The sequence below is a fragment of the Schistocerca nitens genome, chromosome 2 (genome assembly GCF_023898315.1).
Source record: "Schistocerca nitens isolate TAMUIC-IGC-003100 chromosome 2, iqSchNite1.1, whole genome shotgun sequence".
In the NCBI taxonomy this organism is placed as follows: domain Eukaryota; kingdom Metazoa; phylum Arthropoda; class Insecta; order Orthoptera; family Acrididae; genus Schistocerca; species Schistocerca nitens.
Window position 1 is genome coordinate 766,021,294 of NC_064615.1, and position 27,140 is coordinate 766,048,433.

Sequence of the window (27,140 nt, forward strand, 5' to 3'; positions counted from 1 at the left end):
TAACATTGGTTTTGGGATATTTTTTCGTAGCAGCTGTTGTATGAACACTGAGACGAGTTCAGTTTTGATAAAATCAATTGTACCGTTTTTGAATATTTCTTCTGTCATATAAGAACTGTCTATTAATATTTACGACCCCGTAAATGTTAATTTTTCTTTTCTTTGCGTAACTGTTTTGATTTTGTGTCATGTAATTCGACTGTAAAAGGAGAATGTTAATGGAAGAGTCTGTGACATGCAATATTTGTACTTGAGCACTGACTCCGACAGTCCTTACGTTAAAGGTCTGTCGTAATCGGTCTTCTCCGCTTGAAAATATGATTCCTGGGGCACGACATTAATGTGTTCTGTTTTACTTTTACTACAGCACCGAATCCTTGTTGAGTGTATCACTCCTTGCATGGTGAAGTTTCGTGGGATAATTATTAAATGAAAGAAGAAGCCCAGAGTTATGCGTTTAGAGTTTTAAATTATTATCTTCCAGTAACTTTTAATATGCAAAATTAGTACCTACTGAAACACTTTGGTTAAGCATGTCAGACACTTTGCCAAATATAATTATTATTTTACTTACAATACTCGCTTCTTTCTTGCATCCTCGATATCCTGTCCAAAATATCAGTTTTTTTTTTTTTTTTTTTTTTTTTTGCATAATTTCACGTCATCCGTCGTCAGTTCCTTTACTGCTATCGTCCGATCAACAGTGAGCTGGCGTAGCTTCTCTAAGGCGCGTGCAACTGCAAGGGTTGACTGCAACAAAGCAACAAAATACGCGCTCTTCACGGGATCGTCGGAGACGTGCAATGCTTTTCTGCGCAATTTGTTTCCTTTACAGTCATTTTATAATCAAACAGCTGCATCAAAGGAATGATGAGTACAGGGGCCAATTTAGATATTTTATATGTAAAAAATTTCAGTCATATGTGCATAAATAAAAATGTGAGATGACATATGATACCTTCGAAGATATCGTCACCTTACGAAATCCTCCCCCCTCCCCGCCCCTCTTACAGCAAAAGGAAGTTTTCCTTAAAACAGAATATTCGTTACAAATATTTGCGATAGCTGAAATTAAAAAAAAAAAGGAAATTTTGTGTTATGGACTTCATGCAGTATGACAAAAGAATGTGAAATCTGAATCAAATTAACTGAAAAAAATACGTAAAACATAAATATTACACACGCAAACACACACGTCACTGACTCAAACTAAACAGAGGCAGTTCCAAGAACCCTAACTTACCTAAACAGTTGGTGCCCAAACAAATAATACCTTTACAGTTGTAAACACAAAGTATAATATTTGAGACTGGCTGACCTAACAAGCATCAAAAATAAAAGATTTAATATAAAGTTAACATTTTGAAAAGCTTTATGTAAATGCAGTTGGCTGATGAGGTGTTGATACTTTTGAATTACCCAACCTGGTAGTAATGTTAAGATTTCAAGACATTTCGTTCAGTAACTCCTCATATCAGATATTTATATGTGCAAGAATGGTCTTTGCCAGTGCATCCGTTGCATCTAAAACAAATAAACGAAAGAAATGGAATTAGCGAACACTCAACTTTGCAAAGTGGAATATATACTATAACACGACTCTAAATTATTATAAAGATTCAAATATGACTAACATATAAATCACATGTAGTGACAGTTTTTAATAAAAGAAATCATTCCTACAAATAGTGTTAAAAACTCTTAGAACAATCGCAAATACGAGAAGATTTCCACCAAAAAGCAAACACCAAAATTTAATGTTCATTATATATATATATATATATATATATATATATATATATATATATATATATATATATATATATATATATATAGTATATATATATACGAGGATTGGAACTTAAATAGTGGCAACTATTTATTCACAACCGATAGAAAAGAGATAAATGTTTGCACCTGTTACTGTCCTTCAAAGTAGTCACCAGCGTTGTGTAGAACCCGTTGCCAGCGATGTGGAAGGCGTAGTATACCGTTGGCAAAGTCTGTTCTGTTGATGGTGCGAATGGAGCGGTCTCAAGTTATGGTGATTCTCGTGTACGACTGTGATGGTGTTATCCTAACGCATTACGTTCGTCCACGGCAGACCGTCAGTGCACAGTATTACTGTTCGTTTTTGGAGCATCAAGTGCGATCAACTTTGCGAAAGAAGCGGCGACACTTTCTGCGCAACCAATCCATCATTTTGCACGACAATGTGCGGGCACATACTATAGCGCAAGCTGTGGCTGCTCTGTTCGGTCGATGGGACTGGGAAGTACTCTACCATCCTCCGTCCTCTCCGGACTTAAGTCCTCGTGACTTTTATTTGATTCCGAAGATGAAGGAACCACTTCGTGGCATTCGCTTCAGAACTCTTCCAGTGATTCGACAGGCAGTAGACAGCTCCATTCGCACCATCAACAAAACAGGCTCTGCCAACGGTATACTATGCCTTCCACATCGCTGGAAACGGGTTCTACACAACGCTGGTGATTACTTTGAAGGACAGTAACAGGTGCAAACACGTAACTCTTTTGTATCGGTTGTGAATAAATAGTTGCCACTATTTAAGTTCCAACCCTCGTATATATATATATATATATATATATATATATATATATATATATATATATATATATATATGTGTGTGTGTGTGTGTGTGTGTGTGTGTGTGTGTGTGTGTGTATGAGTGTGTGTGCGCGCGCGGAGATAGCAGTTACAAGTTCCGAGATAACTGCGTCTTTAGGTCGTAGTCATTAACGAATAAAACTTATACTCACAGGGAGGTCCTTTCAACTACTTCCTGAAATGGAATGACATGAGAACTATGTTATTTTCATTGTGTCTTACATGTAGGTACGTTCCTACTTCCACAACATTTGTAGAGAGAATGCTTCGTATTCGCTAAGGATCTCTAAATACTCTAGAGAAGTCCTTACATTAATTCTTCAGCGTATTGCAAAGGTAGTGCGTTCCCACTAAAACCTTTCCATTCTTCTCTTGATAACTCTTGTACGTCCAGTCACCGTGTCAACATAGGGGTAATATTCCCCGAAGTAGCCTCGCAACGCTCTTTTAGCAAGTTTCAAGTATGAACATTTCCTTTCTTCCATTCCTCTATCGTCATCCTAGTAGTTCACAGCTCCCTTTCCAGGGCAAAAAATTTCAAGCATTAATTTCCTTTATTTAAATTTTCAGATTCCACCGTTTCCCTTTCGGAATTCTCCAGCATAAAACGTATATCCGGAAGTTTTGAGACTTCTTTTGGATCACTGTAGACGCATAGCCCATTTTCTGTTACTACTGCTTTGATTTCCACTTTCTCTCAGTCACGTGCGACTGATACCCTCTTCAAACATATCGATGATTTCCAAATTTACTTCTTGCCCTTGTAAATTTTTTTTTCCTGAATCCAAAAATACCTCTTTCTTTGGGTAAAACTTCAAGGTTTTCTCCCAGAAATCTCATAAATGACGATTTCAGTTTTCTTTTCCGGTTTTCTTCAAACCATAATATTATTTTTTGACCGTCGAACTATAACTCCACACTTCCATTGCTGGAATCTACTCTTCCTTCAATCCGCTTTAACTAACAACGCCTAATATTATATCAGCGTTAACGTCATCACCCATTAATAACATTAATTCCAGTTCTTTCCGTGACACCTAACGGCTGCTTCGACGTGATCAGTTACTTCACCTTCGTAATGAGTACTATCTTACATCACTTGATAGCTTTACATTTCTTCAAAGCACCTCTTGAAATCACCGTGACGTCACTTTTAGTGTCTACAATCGTTACCATTGTAATATTCCCGAAGTTTACAAATATTTCAGGACAAATTGCAGATTTCATTGAAGGCTGATTTTCTTTCAGCAAGTCTTCTGTAAGACTATCATTATCCAGTATAATTATAAAGAGGTATCCTTCTCTTTCAACTATATTAATCGAAACTCCATGAGTGCTGAGTAAACGCTTTTCGTTTGGTCCAAGATTTTCTTTCTATATATAATTTTTAGAAGTTGTCTTGTTATTAGTCTGCTCTTGACACAAGACATCAGCGTCAAGGGCTCCAAGTCAGAGGGAATTAATTACAACACTTTTCTGTGACTGACCGTCTACACTCTCATTTTCGTGTCTCTGTAAATTTTTAATCCTTTTTAATATTTCTATTACAAGTACGATTCGAAGTGGCTCGACTACAAGGGTTCCTGTTCACGTGCTTGAATCGATTACAGAAATATGATCATTCTACTTTATCTGAGCTTGGGGCAGGAGGTCACATTTCTTTGTTACTGCTGTGAGGATCTCTTCTTGTCCACTATTGAGGCCTATTGTCGTGGTAACGATAGCCTCTTCGATAACCATTTCCACTGCTCGTCCAATCGTTCTTAAATCTGTTCCGCTCTTTGAATGACCCTGTTACGTTGATTCAGTAGCTGGAAATTCTATTGTGACAGTTCAGAACGTGTCTCGGGCTGAAAGCGGTCTCTGTTACCATTATAATTAGTACCAGTTCGGCTATGATTATCCAAATCCTCCAATATAGAAATGAACTGTTCCATGCTATCATTTCTGCTTGTGACAGCAGTAGCCTGTTCGTGCTGTGCCAACTTAGGAATCAATATACGAATAAAATCCTCGAGTAGCAGTGGCTGGGCAGAAATCAAATCGTTTCGGTAGCAATAGTTAAAAATTCATCCATTATTTTATATTTGCCACCATCCGGATGATTACGAGCCCTGAATATTTCAGCCTTCTCTTTAGATTCTCGACTTTGTGATAAGAATCTTTCTAGAAAATTCTGCTGGAATTTTTCTGCAGAATAGCAATTTAGAGCCATGCACATCGTGTGGATCCTCGTGTGCCCACATAGATAATTGCGGATAAAATCAATCTTCCAGTCTTCTACCTGCTTTCATGTAAGAACACTGGTGAATTGATTTGCTGACATTACTGAATGAACTCTTTCATCACTTCTCTGTTTGAGAAATCATGCATGTTTTAGACATTTGTACCCGTCATAGTGCCTATCACCTATCACTGGATTGTCGCATTAGAGTATATATTTTTCCAGTGATAGTTTGTAGAAGACTCCCTGTTCTGCGCTCTTAGGTAGCACACTGCGCCTACTACACGTCCACCGCGGCGCTCGGCGGCCACAGCATAGTTGCGACACCCGAGGACGGGCTTATGAGAGCCCGAAACCGGTCGTGATAGTAAAAGATATTTACAACTGAAGCAGTATTTTCAACCTCTAGTATAATGCTCAGTTGCGGATGTTCTTCGAACAGGGTTGTTTGTAGTATTTAAAAGATTACTTTCTCTACGAACAGCAGGGTCTTGTCTCAGAGCCATATCTCAAATCACCGGTCCCATTTCCACTACATAATTCGGTCTCGATTTTTCCAAACCATGTTCCATTTGTTGAGTCTGCCGCACTCTCACATTCGTACTAGGTGGCATTCTCTTCATTGTTGTTGTAGACTCACTCTGGTCATGGGCAACATTACTGCCTTCTTGAGTGTGGAACGGAGCAAGGTTGGGCAGTGGTTAGCACCATCGACAAGTATTCTGGAGGAAGACGATTCAAATCAACGTCTGACCACCTTAATTCAGGTTTTATGTAATTTCCCTAACCCACTCAAGGCAAATGCCGGGATGGTTCCTTGGAAAAGGGCACTGCCGATTTCCTCCCACATACTTGAAACAAACCGAGTTTTCAAATGGCTCTGAGCACTATGGAACTTAACATCTGTGGTCATCAGTCCCCTAGAACTTAGAACTACTTAAACCTAACTAACCTAAAGACATCACACACATCCATGCCCGAGGCAGGATTCGAACCTGCGACCGTAGCAGTCGCGCGGTTCCGGACTGAGCGCCTAGAACCGCTAGACCACCGCGCCGGCAAACCGAGTTTTAGCTCCGTTTCTAATGACCTGGATGTCGACGAGGCACTAAACCCTAATCTTCCTTCCATGAGTGTGGAGCTAAAATAGTGTGCTGCCTGCTGTGTTCGCAGTGAGTTTTCAACAACGACAATCTATACGGTCAAACATGTTTTTCCTTCTAGTGGGCGTACATATATGACGTCTCAGGAATCATTTCCTGCAATTTGTCCCCATTTAACAAAATCACCCAGTATTCTTTTTCCTACCGCTGCTGTTCTTAATTCACGCGTTAACGTGGCCACGAGATGGCGCCATAACATGTGGTGTGCACGTTTGCGCAAAGACTCAGTTCTCTTTCCTCATGCTACTGCTAGAGCATCACTGTTACCATTGTGATTTCATTCAATAGTAAGTGTATTACCTACGCACCAATAGCAATGACATCTAGCACTATTTGTTCAGCTTTTAAAAGCGAAATTACAGAGCTCATAAAACCCACATGGCGGTACCTTTTCCCCAGTTGTCTGTCTCTACATCTAAGTGGGTACTCTGCAAATCACATTTAAGTGCCTGGCAGAGGGTTCATCGAACCACCTTGACAATTCTCTATTATTCCAATCTCGTATAGCGCGCGAAAAGAACGAACACCTATATCTTTCCGTACGAGCTCTCATTTTCCTTATTTTATTATGGTGATCGTTTCTCTCTATGTCGGTCGGCTTCAACAACATATTTTCGCATTTGGAGGAGAAAGTTCGTGATTAGAAATTTCGTGAGAAGATTCCGCCCCAACGAGAAACGCTTTGTCCACCCCAAATCCTATACCATTTCAGACACTGTCTCCCCTACTCCGCGATAAAACAAAACATGCTGCCCTTCTTTGAACTTTTTCGATTCCGCACCGGGCAGCAGTATTCTAAAAGAGGACGGACAAGCGTAGTGTAGGCAGTCTCCTTACTAGATCTGTTACATTTTCTTAGCGTCCTGCAAATAAAACGCAGTCTTTGGTTAGCCTTGCCAACATTTTCTATGTGTTCGTTCCAGTTTAAGTTGTTCGTAATTGTAATTCCTAGGTATTTAGTCGAATTTACGGGCTTTAGATTTGACTGAAGTTTAACGGATTCCTTTTAGCACTCATGTGGATGACTTCGCACTTTTCGTTATTTATTGTCAATTGCCAATTTTCGCACCATACAGATATCTTTCCTAAATCGTTTTGCAAATTTTTGATCTTATGCTGATTTTATTAGTCGAGAAATGACACCGTCATTTGCAAATAACCTAAGAGGGATGCTCAGATTGTCTCCCAAATCGTTTGTATAGGTAAGGAACACCAAAGGGCCTATAATACTACCTTGGGGAACACCAGAAATCACTTCTGTTTTACTCGATGACTTTCCGTCAATTAATACGGACTGTGACCTCTCTGACAGGAAGTCACGAATCTAGTCACATAACTGATATAACATTCTATAAGCACGCAATTTCACTACAAGCCGATTGTGTGGTACGGTGTCAAAAGCCTTCGATAATTCTGGAAATATGTAATCAATCTGAAATCCCTTGTCAATAGCACTCAACACTTCATCCGAGTAAAGAGCTACTTGTGTTTCACAAGAACGATGTTTTCTAAATCCATGTTGACTGTGTGTCAATAGACCATTTTCTCCGAGATAATTCATAATGTTCGAACACGATTTATGTTCTAAAATCCTGCTGCATATCGACGTTAACGATATGGGCCTACAATTTTGTGGATTACTCCTACTACCTTTCTTGAATATTGGTGTGACCTGTGGAACTTTCCAGTTTTTGTCTACGGATCTTTCGTCGAGTGAACGCATGATTATTAAGTATGGAGCTATTGCATCACCATACTCTGAAATGAACCTAACTGGTATACAGAGTGGATCAGAAGACTTGCTTTTATTAAGTGATTTAAGTTGCTTCATTACTCCTAGGGTATTTACTTCTACGTTACTCATGTTTGCAGCTGTTCTTGATTCTAATTCTGGAATATTTACTTCGTCTTCTTTTGTTAAAGCATTTCAGAAGGGTGTGTTTAGTAATTATGCTTTGGCAACACTGTCTTCGATAGTACCTCCATTGCTATCTCGCACTGAAGTCCGCGCTAAATTTCGAGCTTCTGTAAAAATCGCCATTCTTGGGGATTTGGTGTCTAAATTTGGCATGTTTGTTTCGTTGTTTCAGCAACAGTGTTCTAACCCGTTTTGTGTACCAAGGAGGATCATCTGCGTCGTTTGCTATTTTAGTTGGTATAAATCTCTCAATTGCTGCCGATACTATTTCTTTGGATTCAAGCCGCATTTGGTCTACACTTACATTGTTAATTTGGAAGGAGTGGAGATTGTCTCTTAGGAAGGCGCCAAGTAAATTTTTATCTGCTTTTTTGAATAGGTATATTTTTCGTTTATTTTTGGAGGATTTGGGGGTTACAATATTCAATCTCGCTACGACAGCCCCGTGTTCACTAATCCCTGTATCCGTTTAGATGCTCGTTGTTAACAACGGTCGTAATGTGCGACCTACACGTTTGCGAGCACCACTGTAATAATTATGCAACTGCCTTGAATCTAGAAAGCATAAAATTAGCTAACATAGTTGCCTCAGTCAAGTGTGTGAGGATTATTGGTCCACGATTACGGAATGCATCCGTATGAAATGTCGTTAGCCTGAGAACTTAAGTGTTGCAAACAGTGACATACAGAAAATATACGACTTGATTTACGAGGGTGTGCTGAAAAGTAGTACCTCCGAATTTTGCATTTGGATACAATTAAAGCTTTTTAAATAAAAGAAACATTATTGATATTCTGCAACTTTATTCTTCGTGTCTACACATGTATTTCTCGACGTAGTAAAGCTGGCGACGAACACATTTCTCGCAACGAGAGACCAGTTTGTTGGTACCGTCGTTGAAGAACGTTTAACTTCGCTGACAGAGCCGCAACCTCATCCCCACTTGCACCGCTTAATCACTATCAAAGTGAAGTCCTCGAAAGTGTTCTTTAAGTTTTGGAAACAGATGAAATTCACATGGGGCTAGGTCGGGACTCTATGGAGGACGGCCGCACGGGGTAGCCGCGCGGTCAGGGGCGTCTTGTCTCGGCCCGCACGGCTCTTCCCCGTCGGAGGTTCGAGTCCTCCCTCGAGCATGGGTGTGTGTGTTGTCCTTAGCTTAAGCTAGTTTAAGTTAGATTAAGTAGTGCGTAAGCTTAGGGACCGATGACCTCACCAGTTTGGTCCCAAAAGACCTTACCACAAACTTCCATTTTCTATGGAGGATGATCGATACAGCAGACCTGAGGCGTCAGATTGTTGTAGATGTCTCAGTGCTAGTGTGTGGTTTATCATTGTTATGCTGAAGGAGCTCAATGTGTGAACGAAGTTTTCAAATTCGAAACTCTATCACAGCACACTGTTTCTCGCTTATTGACGTAGTTACGTTACGCACCACCATGTTACACGCAACAATTCAGAGCCGTCTGACGTCAGAAGGCTACAAATACGTAGACATGAAAAAAAATATGTATAATGTTTGTTGTACTTAAAAATGTTTTAAGAGTTCTCTCATAAAAAATTCAAATGAAATCTTGGTGGCTGAGGACAGTGCATTGAACAACGTTACATAAGTATTTACTTCATTTGAAAACCAATAATTATAGCTGTTAGGAGCAGTATTTTTTAGGTTGCTTAGAATCTTCAAGTAGATGTGGCAAGAGCAACCCATCAATGGCTATTTTCCCCTGGGCAGCAGGTCAGGTGTTGAAGTATGGGCGCGTGGACACAAAACGGTCAGTCCATAATGATAGGTGTAGCCCTCTTAATGGTGCAGTTACGACCGTGCAGAAAGCATCAGGTAGTAAATTATGTGACGTGTTTGCGGGAAGACTGTTAGCTACAGAGAGAAAGCAATTAATGCACTGAAGTGGGTACATATTAAGGTGCCGGGTGGCTATAATTAAAGTACAGCTACTTACAGACGTCCAGTGTGGACTGTAATTATTGTAAGCGGAAGCGATTCACGATGCAAAAAAATTAGTTCTAATTTTGACCACCAAGTGGAAGTCTGGCGCTGTGAATAGCACAGAACGATAGAAATGTTTCAACACAAGAAATTTTTTTTGCAGAGAATAAATGCAAAAATTAATTTCTTTGTTTTCAGTAAATGCTGGGTTTTTTATATTTTTGAAGTAGTTAATATTCTTGATTAACCTCCTTTGTTTGATGGCCGCGTTTGCTGGCGTGGTAATACTTCAGTGCACAGTCGTCTCGAGCAGCCGCACATTTTGCGCCGACACCGGTGACTAACACATCGATTCGTGCCAGTGATTGCACAGCTGCGCGTCGGAACAGACGCAGGTGAGGTGAACCCCCGGTGCTTATCTGGCGGGCCTCGCGCCTCGGCAGCTGCCACACCGCCCACCGCCTGCCTCTCCCCGCTATATGTTTTACGTGGCCGTTATTACTAGCAGTCACACTGCAGCATTATTTTAGCTCTCTTCTTCTTGGTACAATTTCGCAGTCACTCAAAATCATTTGCCTCTGTGTCTACCATAAAGCTATTTCATACTCGGACATGACTGTACTTTAAAAAAAAAATCCCTTCTTACTTTTAACAGTTTGACAAACAACAGCAAAATCAAAGAAAATAATTATGTCTACGGTCTTAAACTTTCACACAGAGAAACATACGATTCTTTTAATTTGAGGTATTTCGATAGGCTCATTACTTGCTTATCTCGTCTGGGTATATGTTTTTGAAATTCTAGTATTATTAGGACTTGTACAGTCTCTTGTGAGCGCGGGATTAGCCGAGCGGTCTACGGCGCTGCAGTCATGGACTGTGCGGCTGGTCCCGGCAGACGTTCGAGTCCTCCCTCGGACGTGGGTGTGTGTGTTTGTCCTTAGGATAATTTAGGTTAAGTAGTGTGTAAGCTTAGGGACTGATGACCTTAGCAGTTAAGTCCCATAAGATTTCACACACATTTGAACACTCTATTGTGAAGTGTAAAATTTATTAAGCTCTCTCACTATACGAATAACCAATATAAAATTATGACAGTTCATCTTAAATTTTTCCTGTGTTCTGGCCTAGACTAATTATGCTGTGTTACGTAATGAATAACTTTCTTGCTTGAAAAAGCCAGTGGCTTCCACTACGTCACCTAAAAAGTTTACATTTTTTAAAATTCGAATGAAATCTTCAAGGCCAAATATTTGTAAAATTTATCCTTAACATTACTAAATCTACGATCGCTGGAATAAACTTCTCTGTATTATCGATGTAAAACACGAACAGAAAGACTCTGCTCATCCAGCTCCAAACAATAACTTACATCATAAATGAAAATACTATATTGTGCACTGAAAAAATTCAAAAACACTGTGTTTATTGCTTTCTACATTCGCCCTACTCTGTCCGAGACGTTTCATCGCTGTTTACCGCCGTCAGACGGTGATAATTAGCAATTATTCTAAAGAGCCTGACCAAATTTGACATTGGAAAGGTCATGGCACCGACCAGCTTAGGATCTCATTTGTCAGCACATGAGCGGATTACATATATATCAGACAAATAATTCCACTAGTGGGATATAGAGTTCATTTCTGTCCTCGTCCCTAACATGAAATATTCTCCGGACGATTTGATGCTAAATATGTCACTCTTGCCTGTTAATGTGCAGGTGCCAGCTAGTTCCAAATAAAATAAAGCTAGCTCTATACGTACCATTCTATCATTTCTTGTGCTTCTGCATTACAGTCATCAGTAGTCGGTGTTGGTCACTCGTGCCATTGCGTCTACAGTCAGCTGGGAGGCAACTGGGTCAAATTCATTCCAAATAACAGGCAACAAAGCGAAGAGAAGGAAACGTACAGAATCTGACTACCAGACTGTGAAAGTGTCCTGAATTAAATCCCAAATTTCTTCACAGTGTCTGATGGAGTGAGAGATCTACATCTACATCTGTGCTCTGCAAGCCACCTTACGGTGTGTGGCGAAGGGTAGTTCTAGTACCACTATCTTTTCTACATCCTCTGTCCCACTCATGAATGGTGTATGGGAAGAATGATTGATAGTAAACGTCCATAGTAGCTTTAATTTCTCCGAGTCTCTCGCAAGACATATTTGAGAGAAAGTAATATGTTGCCAGAATCTTCCCGCAACAAGCTCTCTCGGAATTTCTACATCTACATCTACATCCATACTCCGCAAGCCACAAAACGGTGTGTGGCGGAGGGTACTTTGAGTACCTCTATCGGTTCTCCCTTCTATTCCAGTCTCGTATTGTTCGCGGAAAGAAAGATTGTCGGTATGCGTCTGCGTGGGCTCTAATCTCTCTGATTTTATCCTCATGGTCTCTTCGCGAGATATACGTAGGAGGGAGCAATATACTGCTCGACTCCTCGGTGAAGGTATGTTCTCGAAACATCCACAAAATCCCGTACCGAGCTACTGAGCGTTTCTCGTGTAGAGTCTTTCACTGGAGTTTATCTATCATCTCCGTAACGCTTTCGCGAATACTAAATGATCATGTAACGAAGCGCGCTGCTCTCCGTTGGATCTTCTCTATCTCTTCTATCAACCCTATCTGGTACGGATCCCACACTGGTGAGCAATATTCAAGCAGTGGGTGAACAAGTGTACTGTAACCTACTTCCTTTGTTTTCGGACTGCATTTCCTTAGGATTCTTCCAATGAATCGCAGTCTGGCATCTGCTTTACCGACGATCAACTTTATATGTTCATTCCATTTTAAATCACTCCTAATGCCTACTCCCAGATAATTTATGGAATTAACTGCTTCCAGTTGCTGACCTGCTATATTGTAGCTAAATGATAAAGGATCTTTCTTTCTATGTATTAGCAGCACATTACACTTGTCTACATTGAGATTCAATTGCCATTCCCTGTACCATGCGTCAATTCGTTGCACATTCTCATGCATTTCAGTACAATTTTCCATTTGCATTTCAGCAGCAAACCTCTTCTTGATGCACAACCCCTCTCTTGCGACGCCTGCCACTGGCGTTTGTTGAGAATTTCCGTAATTCTCTCCCGCCGACTAAACAATCCAGTGACAAAATGCGCAACTGTTCGTTGGATTTTGTCTTCTCTTCTATCGGTCCAGACTTACTCACCAGCTCGTGCCCTTCTGCTTAGCGTTGATGACTCTCGATTACGGTACCCCCCGGGTTCGATTCCATGACGGGTTGGAGATTTACTCCGCACTGAACTGGGCGTATGTGTCGTCTTCATCATCAATGGTGCTAAGTCGCCAAAGTAGCATCAAATAAAAAGACTTGTACTAGGTGGCCGGATGTCCTGGCTAAAAATTCCCCCCCCCCCCCCCCCTCGCCCCACACACACACAATACTACCTCTTTATGGTGCCCAACCGGAGAGTAATACTCAAGAATGGATCACACAACTGTTGTAGTATAAGTGGCTTCTTTCGAGAATCAGTTATATTTTCTTAAGGTTCTTCCAATGAATCTCAGCTAGGCATCTTATCTTCTCACTATTAGACTGAAATGGTCATTGCTTTAGATTGTTCCAGATAGTTATTCCAACTATTTGTCATCGATATTGTAATCGTACAGCAGCGGATCTCTCAGCTTATTTATACACAATACGTTACATTGAAAGCCTACTTATTCGTTTTGAAACTTAAGCAGTGTGTTCCCTATGAAATTATGAATCCGGTTTCTGTCCTGAAATATATACCTGAACATTGAACGTGGCCCATTAATAACGTAGTCTGACAACTAACATGAAGTTCTGGAGATGGTAATACTTTGACGAAAAACAACGGAAAAAGGCATATTACTCTGAAGTAAAACAGCTGAGATTTGAGTTAGGATATTGACTGCAAACACCATACCACACTGCCAAAAGTGTAATAAATTTTGCATTATCGGTTCAATTTGACCTGTTAGCACGGTCAATGACCGGCTGAATAGATGATTTCGATCCACTAACTGACCTCTTACGGATTTTAGTCAGATCGGTTGCCAAAATTTTACTTTCACATTTCTCGAATGTTTCTCTCATTGTTCTCCGCACGGTCATTTACGCTTCTTTCACCTTTTCTTTGTCAACTAGGCTTTGACTTCGCTTAAATCTTCGTAATAAATTTGCAACAATGCTATTGAAACATGGTGGGTATTTTCCTCCCCTAAAAACCTTGTAGGCATATATTTGTCTGGGGCATATTGAACGATGCTTTTGAATTTTATCCATTTTTTATCCACATTTTCGTCCTCAAACCTGAAAATTATGTTGGATGGTCAGATATTCTGCAATGTGCATCCTCTCACTATTTTTAAGCAAAGAAGTTTTCTTTCCTTTCTTAACATACTTTCTGAAGTCACTGATGGTCTCCTCTACGTTAATTGATTTGAATAATACATCCTGTTAATTGCTAAGAGATCTAAGATGTTATCATGATGAGCTGGTTCTCTAACATTGTGCTCGAAGTAAATTTCGGACAATATATTCCGAATAATCTAATTCTGCTCCAAGTAATTTTCGGGCAAGACATTTCGAATAATCTAACACGAATCCCTGTCTCCGAAACCAGTTTTTATCGCATGACTCTCCACTCTCCCATTCTATAGCTGAAGTGTCCCCCTGTTACAATAGCTTGATCAGGAAACTTATTCAAAATATTCAGCTAGTTCTCCCGAAAGCACTCTGGCACTACAGCTCCTGAAGCAGGCGGCCTACAAAAAGTCATCCGATTGCTATTTATGACAGACCTTTGATTCCCAACTTCACATAGATTATTTGGCATTTGGTATCAGTGTTAACATCACTAGATAATATCGAATTCTTTGCAACAGTAAATATGCCACCACAACTAGCGTTTAACCTATCCTTGCAATACAAAAAAAAAACCGTAGTATGACAAAAGATTTATCTGAATGATACGGAAATCGGCAGATGTGATGTACATTTACAGAGAAGCAAATAATTACTATTTCAGAAAAATTGGATGGTTTATTCACAAGAAAGAGCTACACAAATTGAGCAACTCAATAACGCGGTGGTCCACCTCCGATCCTTATGCAACAACGTAATTGGCTCGGCACTGATTGGTACAGTTATAGGATCTCCCCCCTGAGGAACATCGTGCCAAATTCTGTCCGACTGGTGCGTTAAAGCGTCATGCCCATACCATTTCAACCGTTCACAGTAGGCGTGAGATCCAGTGACTTTGCTGGCGAAGGTAGGGTTTCGCAACCACGAAGACAAGCAATAGAAACTCTTGCCGTGTGCGGGCCGGCATTATTTTGTTAAAGTGTAAGACCAGGACGGCTTGCCATTGAAACTTCCCCTTCGAATGTAAAGAAAGAATGTGCTGGTAAAGTTCTGCGTTATTTGATAAAGAAACAGTTGAGTAAAACTGAACGTACTCAGACAGTTTACTCTTTACTTATTCTGATTTTCGTACAGAGCACTATGTGGCGTTACCAACATAAAAACCTAAACAGCCTACTTACACAGCCCTTATGCTCCCCACAGAAAATTTTTTACAAATAGTTTTGGGCAGTGGCCAATACTAATTTAACTTTTTTTTTAGTATAAACAATGACAAATAGATCAAATGCACACACTTACTGATACAATGTTGGTCAAAAGCAAAAATTGTTCTCAGTCCATAAAGACAGTCCTGATCATTCATCCCAAAAGTAATTACAGTTCTATGCACAAAGTCTGGGCAGTAAAAGAAAATGCACAGGGAAGTAGTGGATTTCCAAGCAGTCTTGAAGAAGTAGTGTTGTCCATCCAACAGAAAGACAGTGCTGACTCTTGATATGAAGATAGGTAATGGACCACAACAGAGCAAACCCACAGCAGAGTCAGTCGAAGTTTTGAAAAATAATGGTAGGTAGGTCATCACAGAGCAGCTTCCCCTTTGAATGCAAAGAAAGACTATTCTGGTAAACTTCTACGTTATTTGATAAAGAAACAGTTGAGTAAAACTGAACGTACTCAGGCAGTTTACTCTTTACTTATTCTGATTTTCGTACCGAGCACTATGTGGCGTTACCAACATAAAAACCTAAACAGCCTACTTACACCATGAAGGGCGACAAAACGGGGCGCGGAATATCGTCGACGTACCGCAGACCTTTACTCTTAGCTGTCGGGCCGTATGGAGGGTGACAATCAGATTTGTATCACACGGCTGTCATGGTAGCCTCCAGACACGTCTTCTACCTAGAATCTCATTGCCTGGAACAGAATTGTCTTCAGTAAGGAGTGCCGCTTCGAACTGAGATCCGTCGGACCAGCGAAGACGCGTCTCGAGACGCCTTGGACAGTGGTGGGATATCAACCTCACTATCGCCAACCGTATGACCCGACAACCAGGAGTCATGATGTGGGGTGCCATGTCTTTTCATAGTGGGACTCCTTTGGTTGTCATCCGCGGCACCATTACTGCACAGTGGCACGTCGATGACATTCTAGGCCCCGTTTTGGTGCCCTTCATGGCAGGCCTTCCTGGGCTTACGCTTCAGCAAATTAATGGTTGCCCGCACAAGGCGAGAGTTTCTACTGCTTCTCTTCGTGGTTGCCAAAGCCTACCTTGGCCGGCAAGGTCACTGGATCTCTCCCCAATTGCGAACGTTTGAAGCATTAGCGGCATTACGATTTAATGCGCCAAAGGGACAGAATCTCAGGAGGATATCCAGCAACTCTACCAATCAATGCCAAGCTGATTAAATGTTTGAATAAGGGCCAGAGGTGGGCCAACGCGTTATTGACTTACTCAATTTGTGAAGCCCTTTCTCTTGAATAAACCATCCAATTTTTCTGAAACAGTAATCATTTTCTTGTCTTCTGTACATGTACATGATGGCCTGCCCTACTGAGGGGCTGCCCTACTATCCGATAGCGGTGGTCGAGAAATTTGCATCTGACATCGTTGCAGAGTCGTCTGAGCGTGTGGTGTATGTGTTAACTGCTAAAGTCATCAGTCCCTAAGCTTACACACTACTTAACCTATATTATCCTAAGGACAAACACACACACCCGTGCCCGAGGGAGGACTCGAATCTCCGCCGGGATCAGCCGCACAGTCCATGACTCCAGCGCCGTAGACCGCTCTGCAAATCCCGCGCGGCGCGTCTGGTGTAGATCTTCCAACAGGTTCCTACTCAGATGACTCCGATAGTATCTGGGCACAATACTGCAACTGGAGAGTCGTGCTTGCACTCCATATGCGATGATAGCAGCCAGCCAACCGTCTAAAGAAACAGAGGGTGTCCTCAGAACATGGCGGCAAACGCCATTCGTGCAGACATCAACTAGTATTTGCTGCAGTTGCACCAGGTGCTTTCTGTAGTCGCCAGCAGAGCTTCCTCCGTATCTCGGACGAGAACTTCCAGCGAACTTGCTTCCTATTCCCCTAACGGGTTCCATTAGCTGCTTAACGTAGGAGCACACAATGATCACCACGCCCAACTTCCGCACTGGTCTGGGCTTGACAGGAAAGTCGTCCACGGACGACTAACAGAGGAGGCACCCGGTGATGGCTTGGACGAGTTATGAATACTGGGCAGCATCTCGAGTCTTTTGCTAAAGCGTAAGCGGATAACCATACGGCCATTTCCCACTTTCGCCATACGCCCACAAATACCCGAAGGCACAACTGTGCGCCACTCACTTCCGAATGAAGACAGATAAATCAGATGTCGCGCATCGGGAGAAGCTGTGACACTCGGGTTTACAGGGAATTCTAACGGCACCAATAGTGTTGCAGCTTTCGCTACTGGTTCTCCAAGGTCACAACAGCTTAGAGGAGTAGCTTGAAGCGTGCCAACCACGACCAACGCAGGTTGTAGCTATTTCCCAACAGCGGCTAACTCTCTTGTCCGTATACAAGAAGTACAGTACCTGCCCACTTCGCACTGTGTAAAACCTACATACAAGTAGAAAAAAATTACAGAAAAAGCAGTGAGGAGAAACTGAGAAGGAACAAAGAGGCCGCAGCAAGAGTTTAAATCATCCAACTGTGGGGCTACTGAAGTTGCAATACACACAAAATATAAACAAGAAAAATAAAAGCCAGCCCAAAAATGTAGTCTACAAAATTTTCACTCTACGCTACAGATTGCCAAATACGCGAATTCTTAAAATAACAATAAATAACACTGCTGAAAACATATACACAAACAGTTACTGTTCCCTACAACGTCAGATCACGCAAATGCTAATGCTTTAAATACGTAAGCACAGAGAAAATGGCATTTAACACTAATCATCCCAAATAAATAGACAGCTGTCAGTCACTTCTTCACGGGAGCACGTGATAAAAATTCTAAACTATACACTGTCTACAAACAGAAACTACTACTGCTGCTGGCTGATCTCACCCCGTCTGCTGGAATAACAGTGTTGATGATGATTCGTCGATCAGGTGAGGATGCTAAGCTCTTGGGTCTCGTAGGAGCTATTGTGAAGAAAAAAGTGACGCTAGCGCTCCTGCTTCCTCTTGATTCTACAGGGTGTCACATAATGAATAGAAACTTCTGCATCTTCCTGAGTTCTTAATTAGAAAAAAAGTCTTAGAAATAAATAACCATGCTGCTACGGGCAGTCAATAAGTTTTAATCATCATCATGAAAAAAATAAAGTTAGCTAATTAGTTTTTTGTTTGTAGTAACATGCCTGCAGTCCTGGTGACACTGCTACTTTGATAAGGCAGAGATGGACTGCGCGATTTTGTTTTGGACCTCTGGCAGTACTTTCGGTACTGGCGTGCTAATTTCAGTGCAGACATGTACCTGCAGAGAAGCAAAAATTAATTATGTACTTTATTTTTTTCGAGGTGATAACTGAAACTTTGACAGCCCCTCGTATTTCATGGAATTGGTCGTAGGTGTAACGGAAACGTTATTTCCATGAGATCATCTTTTATTTTAGTTGTACGAAACATACGCCACTCGTCGCGGAATAAGTACTGCAACGGCGATGCGTTGTCTACCTTACTCTCCCTAATATTCCAGGTGCATCACATGTCAGGGCCATGAGTAACCAGATGTCACAGATTATTCACACTGTTCACTTCTGGGCAAGCGCAGAAGAAATAGTTCAGTGAATTTAGGTCCGGTGAGCAGAGTGGCTATGCAAACATCCATCAGGCATTGTAAACAACATGTGTTCCGATGTGTATTACTGAAGAATTATCGCGTAAAGCTATCACTCTGCCTCTGTCAGTACTATAATCACAAGCCTCTTTCTGCCTCAGGCTCCATGGCTGCACATCTGCAAGCACCCATCTTGACAAAATATTTTTGTATGTCCATCCTTACGATTGGAGGTTTGAGGGTCTTCTGTCGTTCACTTGTATAATAAAATGGAACACCTACAACCGTCCTTACGATATTATTTATTATATGGCTACCAGCTACGGTGCTTCAGTGCACCATCTCCAGGCCTTAACTGACGCCGAGGGTGTTAACTCCAAAAGTATACACGATTAATCAGTGGCCAACATCTATGAACTCGTTTTCGCAGACTACCTGTAACAACGATGTTGTGTCTCCAACCATCTACTACCAAGCCAAGTTTTCGTAAGAGAAACGTTAAAGTATTGGGAGAAAACTGGCAAGACATTTTAAGGGGGACAGACCAGCATTCTTCTTGAGTGAAATCACGGAAAGCTTAAATCATAATGCATTAGTGCAGTGTCTATATTTGACAGTGTCTGTATACCTCGATGCAATATTCCTTCGAACTCTACACAACTGTCAAATACAGACGGAAATCCGGATTCGAGTCAAGGTCCGACACAAACTTTAAAATGTTTCCAGTAAATTTATAGCTGTAGTGGTGCCATATTCTCAATTTGCGAATTAATTTCATAAATCACGATGGCCGGAGAAGAATCGGTGGTCCGCTCCACCCAACTATCAGTGCAGTGTCAATCCCACTGCGTCGCCAGCCACTTACAACTGTATCGGTTCTTTTATTAATCCCAATAACTCTTATTCCAGTCCAACGGGGCACTGATTGTAACCACGTGAGCAGCAGTCAAACAGAAATAAATTCACGCTTCTTTGAAGATGCCCTAAATTCAACAAATATTCTCACAAAAAATAGAAGTCTTACATTCCTTCCTTTTAAAAATAATTTTATATATTCTAACTACATGAACCAGGTTTGTAGTATTACCATAGTTTAGCATTTTCAGCGACACTAATTGAGTGCATGATCTTTCACTGATGATATAATCGCAAGTATCTGCATTTTTAAACCCTCGTGTTGTGAAGCAGAAGAAATAAGATTATTGCGTTAACTGTTCTATATTGTCTTAAATATTTTATACTGTCCTATCGACACTATATTCGTCAATGCGCGCACTAAAACTGGCACTCGTTTTGTCTGATCATTCGTATGGTGGAGGTACATCCTAGAAGACGTCAGGTTCCTTGTTTCAGGTGTTTCAGAAGATATTTTCAATTTCATACTGGTAATGTATATGAGCAGCTGATAGTGATTCACTTGAGCTCCGGAAAAATGAATTCTTAAAAGATAACCGAAAGGAAGAGCACATACATTTACACCAAATGTTTGAAGTCATCAACAATCCAATTTCCGTGTTGATGGGCCCAGGCCTTCGGCTCCCAAAGCCCATATCGATGATGTTTCGTTGAATGATTCACACGCTGACACTCATTGACGCCCCATTATTGAAATCGGCTGCAATTTGCGGAAGGGTTGCACTTCTCTTACGCTGAACGATTCTCTTCAGTCGTCGTTGGTCGCGTTCTTGCAGGATATTTTTCTGGCCGCAGCGATGTCGCAGATTTTATATTTTACCGAATCTTTGATATTCACGGTACAATCGTGAAACAGTCGGACGGGAAAATTCCCACTTCATCGTTACCTCGGAGATGCTGTGTCCCATCGCTCGTGCGCCGACTATAACGCCACGTTCAGACTCACTTAAGTCTTTATAACCTGCCATTGTAGCAGCAGTAATCGATCTAACAACTGCGCCGGCCGAAGTGGCCGAGCGGTTCTAGGCGCTACAGTCTGGAACCGCGCGACCGCTACGGTCGCAGGTTCGAATCCTGCATCGGGCATGGATGTGTGTGATGTGCTTAGGTTAGTTAGGTTTAAGTAGTTCTAGGGGACTTATGACCTCAGCAGTTTGAAACGTCCCCTTTTTAACAATTGTACAGGACTGTGCTTAAACTGACACACAATATCTTTAGCGCAACGCAATCTGACTTTCAAAAATCCCTACAAAAGAATGGCCCTGACTAACATTAACCTATACCTTTCACAGATCACTTACCTCACCAAAAATCTTCGTTACTCGAACTACTGCAATACAGCGAGCGCCACTACTGCCAGCTAAATAAAAGATTCAAACTACTGAAGGCACTAACTACTGATAGGCATAGTTAGCAAATGAAAGATTTTGATAGAGAACAAACAATGTATTTACCTTAATAGTCATCAAAAGTCATAATATATGTAAGAGTTCATAACATCCATTCTTACAAATTTCAAAACTCCGCCATTTCTCTCCCCACATCCACCACTGCTGGCGGCTCACCTCCAACTGCGCAACGCTACGCGCTGTTCACATCCAGCTGCCGCTGCCCAACACTACAATGGCAGACAACAATGCAAACCAGCCACAGACTGCACACAGCACAGCCAGTGATTTTCATACAGAGCGCTACGTAACGTTGCCAATAAGAAAACATAAACAGCCTACTTACATCGCCCCCATGCTCCCCACAAAAAATTTTACAAATTGTTTTGGGCAGTGGTCAATAATGATTTGATAAAATTTTTCATAATTACAGTAAGAAAGATGTCAAATGCACACACTTATTAATACAATGTTGGTCAAAAGCTAAAATTTTCTCACAGTCCATAAAGACAGTACTGATAATTCATCACAGTAAAACTGCCGTTTCTTTTCTCAAAGTCTGAGCAGTAAAAGACATGCACACGGAAGTAGTGGATTTCCATGCAGTCTTGAAGAAGTAGTGTTGTCCTTCCAACGAAAAGACGGTGCTGACTCTTGACATGCAGACAGGTAATGGGCCACAACAGAGCAAACCCACCGCAGAGTCAGTCGAAGTTTTGAGGAATATTGGTACGTAGGTCATCACAGAGTAGACCCACTGTAGTCCTGGTAGAGATTACGGTATTGGTGGGCCACCAGAGGTGCAGACCCGCTGCAGTCCCTGTAGAAATAATGGTAATGGTGGGCCATCAAAGATGCAGACCCACTGCAGTCCTTGTAGAGATAATGGTAATGGTGGACCATCAAAGATGCCGACCCACTGCAGTCCTTGTAGAGACGGCCAGCAGCCATCGAAGATTCTTGCGGACAATATAGCAAGTCCATAAACCACCACTTGTGCACTCACAAAATTTTTTTGGAATTGTCCTTAGAACCAGCAATGCTGTCATCCAGTCCCTTGCTGCATTATTAACACACGTGCAAACACTAACAGTCCCTACTTCTCACATATGGTCCATATACTATGACCAACAGAAACGTGTACAGTGAAATGGAACTTACAAGTTAATAATATGATGAACTGGTGTCAATTACAATTTTATAACATAAGAATACAATTACAAAGGTACAAAATACATCATTAAAGAACATAACAATACCGATAACTCTGTAGTAGTACAGGCTTTACAAAAGAATAGAAATAAACAGATTCATCAGTGTTACAGGAATTATGACATAAGTACATAAATAAAAGATCAGAATAACTTTTGAAACATCAACTTCACACATGAGCATTAAAACAAAACAGAATAAATAATGTCTAAACATCTTTACAAAGAAAATAACATAGTATCTGAAAAATTCTACAACATATCTCTTATCAGATAAACACATAAAGACAGGAAAAACACAAATACACAAGAGTGCACAAACACATACCAGAATAACAAAGGACAGGACAGGGTTTGTTTTCAGTGTAACATTTGGTACTGCAGTCCAAGCCAAAACTTCATTCCATAGATCTTTCGTCTTATTTCAACATTTGTTTCCACCAAAAAGTCCTATTCAAGCATGCTTTCTGTATTTATATGTTCACATATTTCTTACCTCATTATTTATTTCCAAGAAAATCCTACCTAAACCTGTTGTCCCTAAACCCTACTTTTTTGGTTCATATTCTCTTTCAAAATACTTTTTTTTTGGCCAAACCATTTTCTTACAGCTTCTCAATGCATTTCATCCAATTCATCACAACTCGTTCTCTTATATAGCCTACCCCATCTTAAGCTAACTTAAATCTACTGAGCTCAGGTGCTAAACTAAGGGACAAGGCAATGCAGCAGCACAAAACAATTAACACAAACAGCAATGATAAAAAATGCCAATTTGCAAAGCAAGCAGCAGTAAATGTAAATTAACAGATAAAATGTAAAATTACAACTAGTATGAGCCAATGTGCAGCAACAAGAAAAATAAATCGGTAGTAAAACTGACTTAACAGAGTAATACAAAGTTAAATTCAGTAACACTATGCCTGGCAAACAGCAGCAGCAAATGAAATAACTTATACCTAGACATGACAAAGCTCAAGCAGAAAAAAATATTACACTAAAGACAACAATGCAGATAAGGGAAATGTCTATTCACATCTTAATGTCTATGTAATTAAAGTGGTGCACCACAACTTATTCTACCATAAAAATTACCAAGTACTTGAAAAGTAAATTATGTATGCAGTTCCTGTGAAGGGAAATGTCTTTGTGCTCCCTCATTTTTTTTGGGAAGTGTATTACAAAATTAGTATTTACTGGATCTGTAGACAGAAAACATTTATATTAGTACATCTATAAAATTTTATTTTAACCAATGCTGCAGTGCAGCTAGAAACTAGATATTAAACAAAATGAGTAAATAAATACATAAAGCAAGCCATATGGCATTTCTCAGATTCCAGGTTCGAATCCTGGCAGGGTCGCCATATGAAACGTCCCCTTTTTAACAATTGTACAGGACTGTGCTTAAACTGACACACAATATCTTTAGCGCAACGCAATCTGACTTTCAAAAATCCCTACAAAAGAATGGCCCTGACAAACATTAACCTATACCTTTCACAGATCACTTACCTCACCAAAAATCTTCGTTACTCGAACTACTGCAATACAGCGAGCGCCACTACTGCCAGCTAAATAAAAGATTCAAACTACTGAAGGCACTAACTACTGATAGGCATAGTTAGCAAATGAAAGATTTTGATAGAGAACAAACAATGTATTTACCTTAATAGTCATCAAAAGTCATAATATATGTAAGAGTTCATAACATCCATTCTTACAAATTTCAAAACTCCGCCATTTCTCTCCCCACATCCACCACTGCTGGCGGCTCACCTCCAACTGCGCAACGCTACGCGCTGTTCACATCCAGCTGCCGCTGCCCAACACTACAATGGCAGACAACAATGCAAACTAGCCACAGACTGCACACAGCACAGCCAGTGATTTTCATACAGAGCGCTACGTAACGTTGCCAATAAGAAAACATAAACAGCCTACTAACAAGTTGAGTCCCATAGTGCTCAGAGCCATTTGAACCATTTTTCTAACAACTGCGCCAGATGCTTGTTTTACATATGCGTTGCCGACCTCAACGCCGTATTCTGCCTGTTTACGTATCTCTGTATTTGATTTGGCATGCTTATGCCAGTTTCTTTGGCGCTTCGGTGTACATAGAGAAACGTGAGCGATAAAGAGTACAAACATCAAGACAATGAATGTTGCTGGTACCTTTTGTGATACAGAAGGAAGTTGAGGATTACACGAGTAGAAAGCGTAACTAATGAAGAGGAATTGAGTCGAATCTGACATTGCATATCGTTATGGCAAACCTTGGCTAAAGCAAATATGATGTTCCCAGAATAAATTTTCTTTCTGTAGCGGAGTGTGCGCTGAGCTGCAACTTCCTGGCAGATGTAAACTGTGTACAGAACCGAGACTCGAACCTGAGACCTTGCCCTCAGTGGTTGTGGGTTCTGCCGAATGAGTTGTACAAGCACGACCCACAACCGTCTCTCACAGCTTTGAGGGAGGGTTACGCATCGTCCTTGTTTAGCTCAGTTGATAGAGCACAGCCGCGAAAGGTAAAGGTCACAGTTTCGAGAGCTGGTCCGGCATATAGTTTAACTTTCCAGGAAATTTCAAGGGATAAGTTGATAAGACATATTCTGAAACACCGAAAAATAATTACTTTGGTAATGAGGTAAATGTGGTTTCGGGAGATTGGGAGAGGATGCTCTGCAATAAAACACGAGAAGCAGACGATAACAGAGCCAAATCACAGTAATTTTTTGTAGCTTTGGATAGATGATACTGGCACAGGATACACTAGTGTGAAGAGCAGCATCCAACTAGTTTTCCAACTGAAAACTATAATAGTGAAGTCGGTCCAAACAAAGCCTATCATTGGATGTTTTATGCGATGAATAGTGTTAATGTATAACGTTTTAATTCCGATTACCAATAACATTTTTTAAAAGAATGTAATGTTTAATGTACCTAGCCGATTGATTGGCTTGGCACTAACCTGATGTGGCACCCAGTTCAAGGGAACAACAAGACACGGAATAACACTCAGTATTTCCGATAGCGGTTGTGGCTGTGTAGCGTGATCCGCTCCGTACTGTCTGCAGTCACGCCACCCAACAGCCTCACTCGATCGCTGCTGGAAATACTGGTTATTATTCATATTTTGCTGTCACCGTGAATATACGTCCTTGGCCTAAACTTCGTAACATACCAATTGATACTAGTCAATCGATTCCGGTATGAACCACGTTTTCTTTGAATGGAGAATCGAAACAATGTTCTCCTATGCCATTTACAGTCGCATTAAACATCCGGTAGACATCATTTATTTGGACTGCCTCCATAAACACACTACACAGAAAAAATTGAAAATCTGTTTCTAATCACCAGAGGAAAGACGCCTGAAGACTCTTAGGAGAAGGAATATTTTGAAAATATAAAGATCTATCACGTTTCCTCAAGACGTTACCTTCATTTCTGATAACCACTGGTAATCCAAATGAACGTAGTGTGATTTATATGACAATATTACTTTAATTCGGTCTTGTACTTGTGAAGGTGTTCCGTGTGGTCACTAACATGTATCAGCCAAGCGTGAAGAACTAAAGATAAGGCAAGCTACGTGCACCGTGTTCATCTGAGAAACCGGGCAGATGAAACGTCTGGTCGATAAGAAATGTCGTAATTAACGAGCTCCTCGCCCAGGCCATGAAGGCTTAAGGGATCTCTACCGACCGCCGTGTCATCCTCTGCCTTGAGGTTCCATGCAGATGCGATGTTTTGCAGACTTTCCAGACCTTGGAGCCGCTACTGCTAGCTTAAGTAGCTCCTCAGTCGGTATCACGAGGCTGAGTGCACCCCGTATCAGTCCTCCCACCACGGTAAAATCCTTGGCAGTACCGGTAATCGAGCCAGGCTCCTCCGCAAGGCTCAGATATGGAGCATTGATAATTACAATACAAAAATAATGCTCTGTTGTGAATTTACAAGACGTCTTCGTGCGAGACGAGCGCGAAACGTGAGATAATTGTTAAAAACCGGACACAGCGATTGTTGTATCGTTTGCCACTGCCTTTTGCGTGTCCTTGGTTTCTTTAGTCATTCAATGCAATGCTTATATGAACGCCCTTACGAGACTGCGATCAGCTCCCGCCACGATTCTCACCACTCCGCGCCAGTGTTCATTTACAATACAAAGCTGTCAAAGTCGTCTCATATTACATCTCAACATCATATATTCATCTACTGCTGTAACTGGAAGTGGGAAGTTGGGTGATAAATGTTTAATTCATCGGTCTCTGTCTCTCATGTTGAAGTCGCATGCCCTGCCTTGACTACATACTTTATTAATCTTATTTCGAATTCAAGGACCTGAAATTTGCTCGTCTCCGTTATATCGTGCTAAATATAATCAGAATTGTATGATAACGTGGGTTATTTTTGCTTGGACATAACACCCTTCGTCGGCAATGTCAGCATTGACAGTTCACTACTTCATTCCTGGAAAGTCTGGGGAAGAGAGTTACAGTGTTAATGGAATCTGTTACATGTAGCTAAGGTGTACTTTTAAACCCTCAAAATAAGGTTTTCAGTGTGGACTCTACATATAATTTTCAGGTCTTTATACAGAACTGCTGA

The 27,140-nt window shown here is 41.0% G+C and overlaps 1 protein-coding gene across 1 annotated transcript in view; it reads left to right on the forward strand.

The window, feature by feature from the left end:
- The window catches only part of LOC126237003 (regulating synaptic membrane exocytosis protein 2), a 1,236,422-nt gene that overhangs the window by 15,643 nt on the left and 1,193,639 nt on the right, over positions 1–27,140 (forward strand). The window lies entirely within an intron of this gene.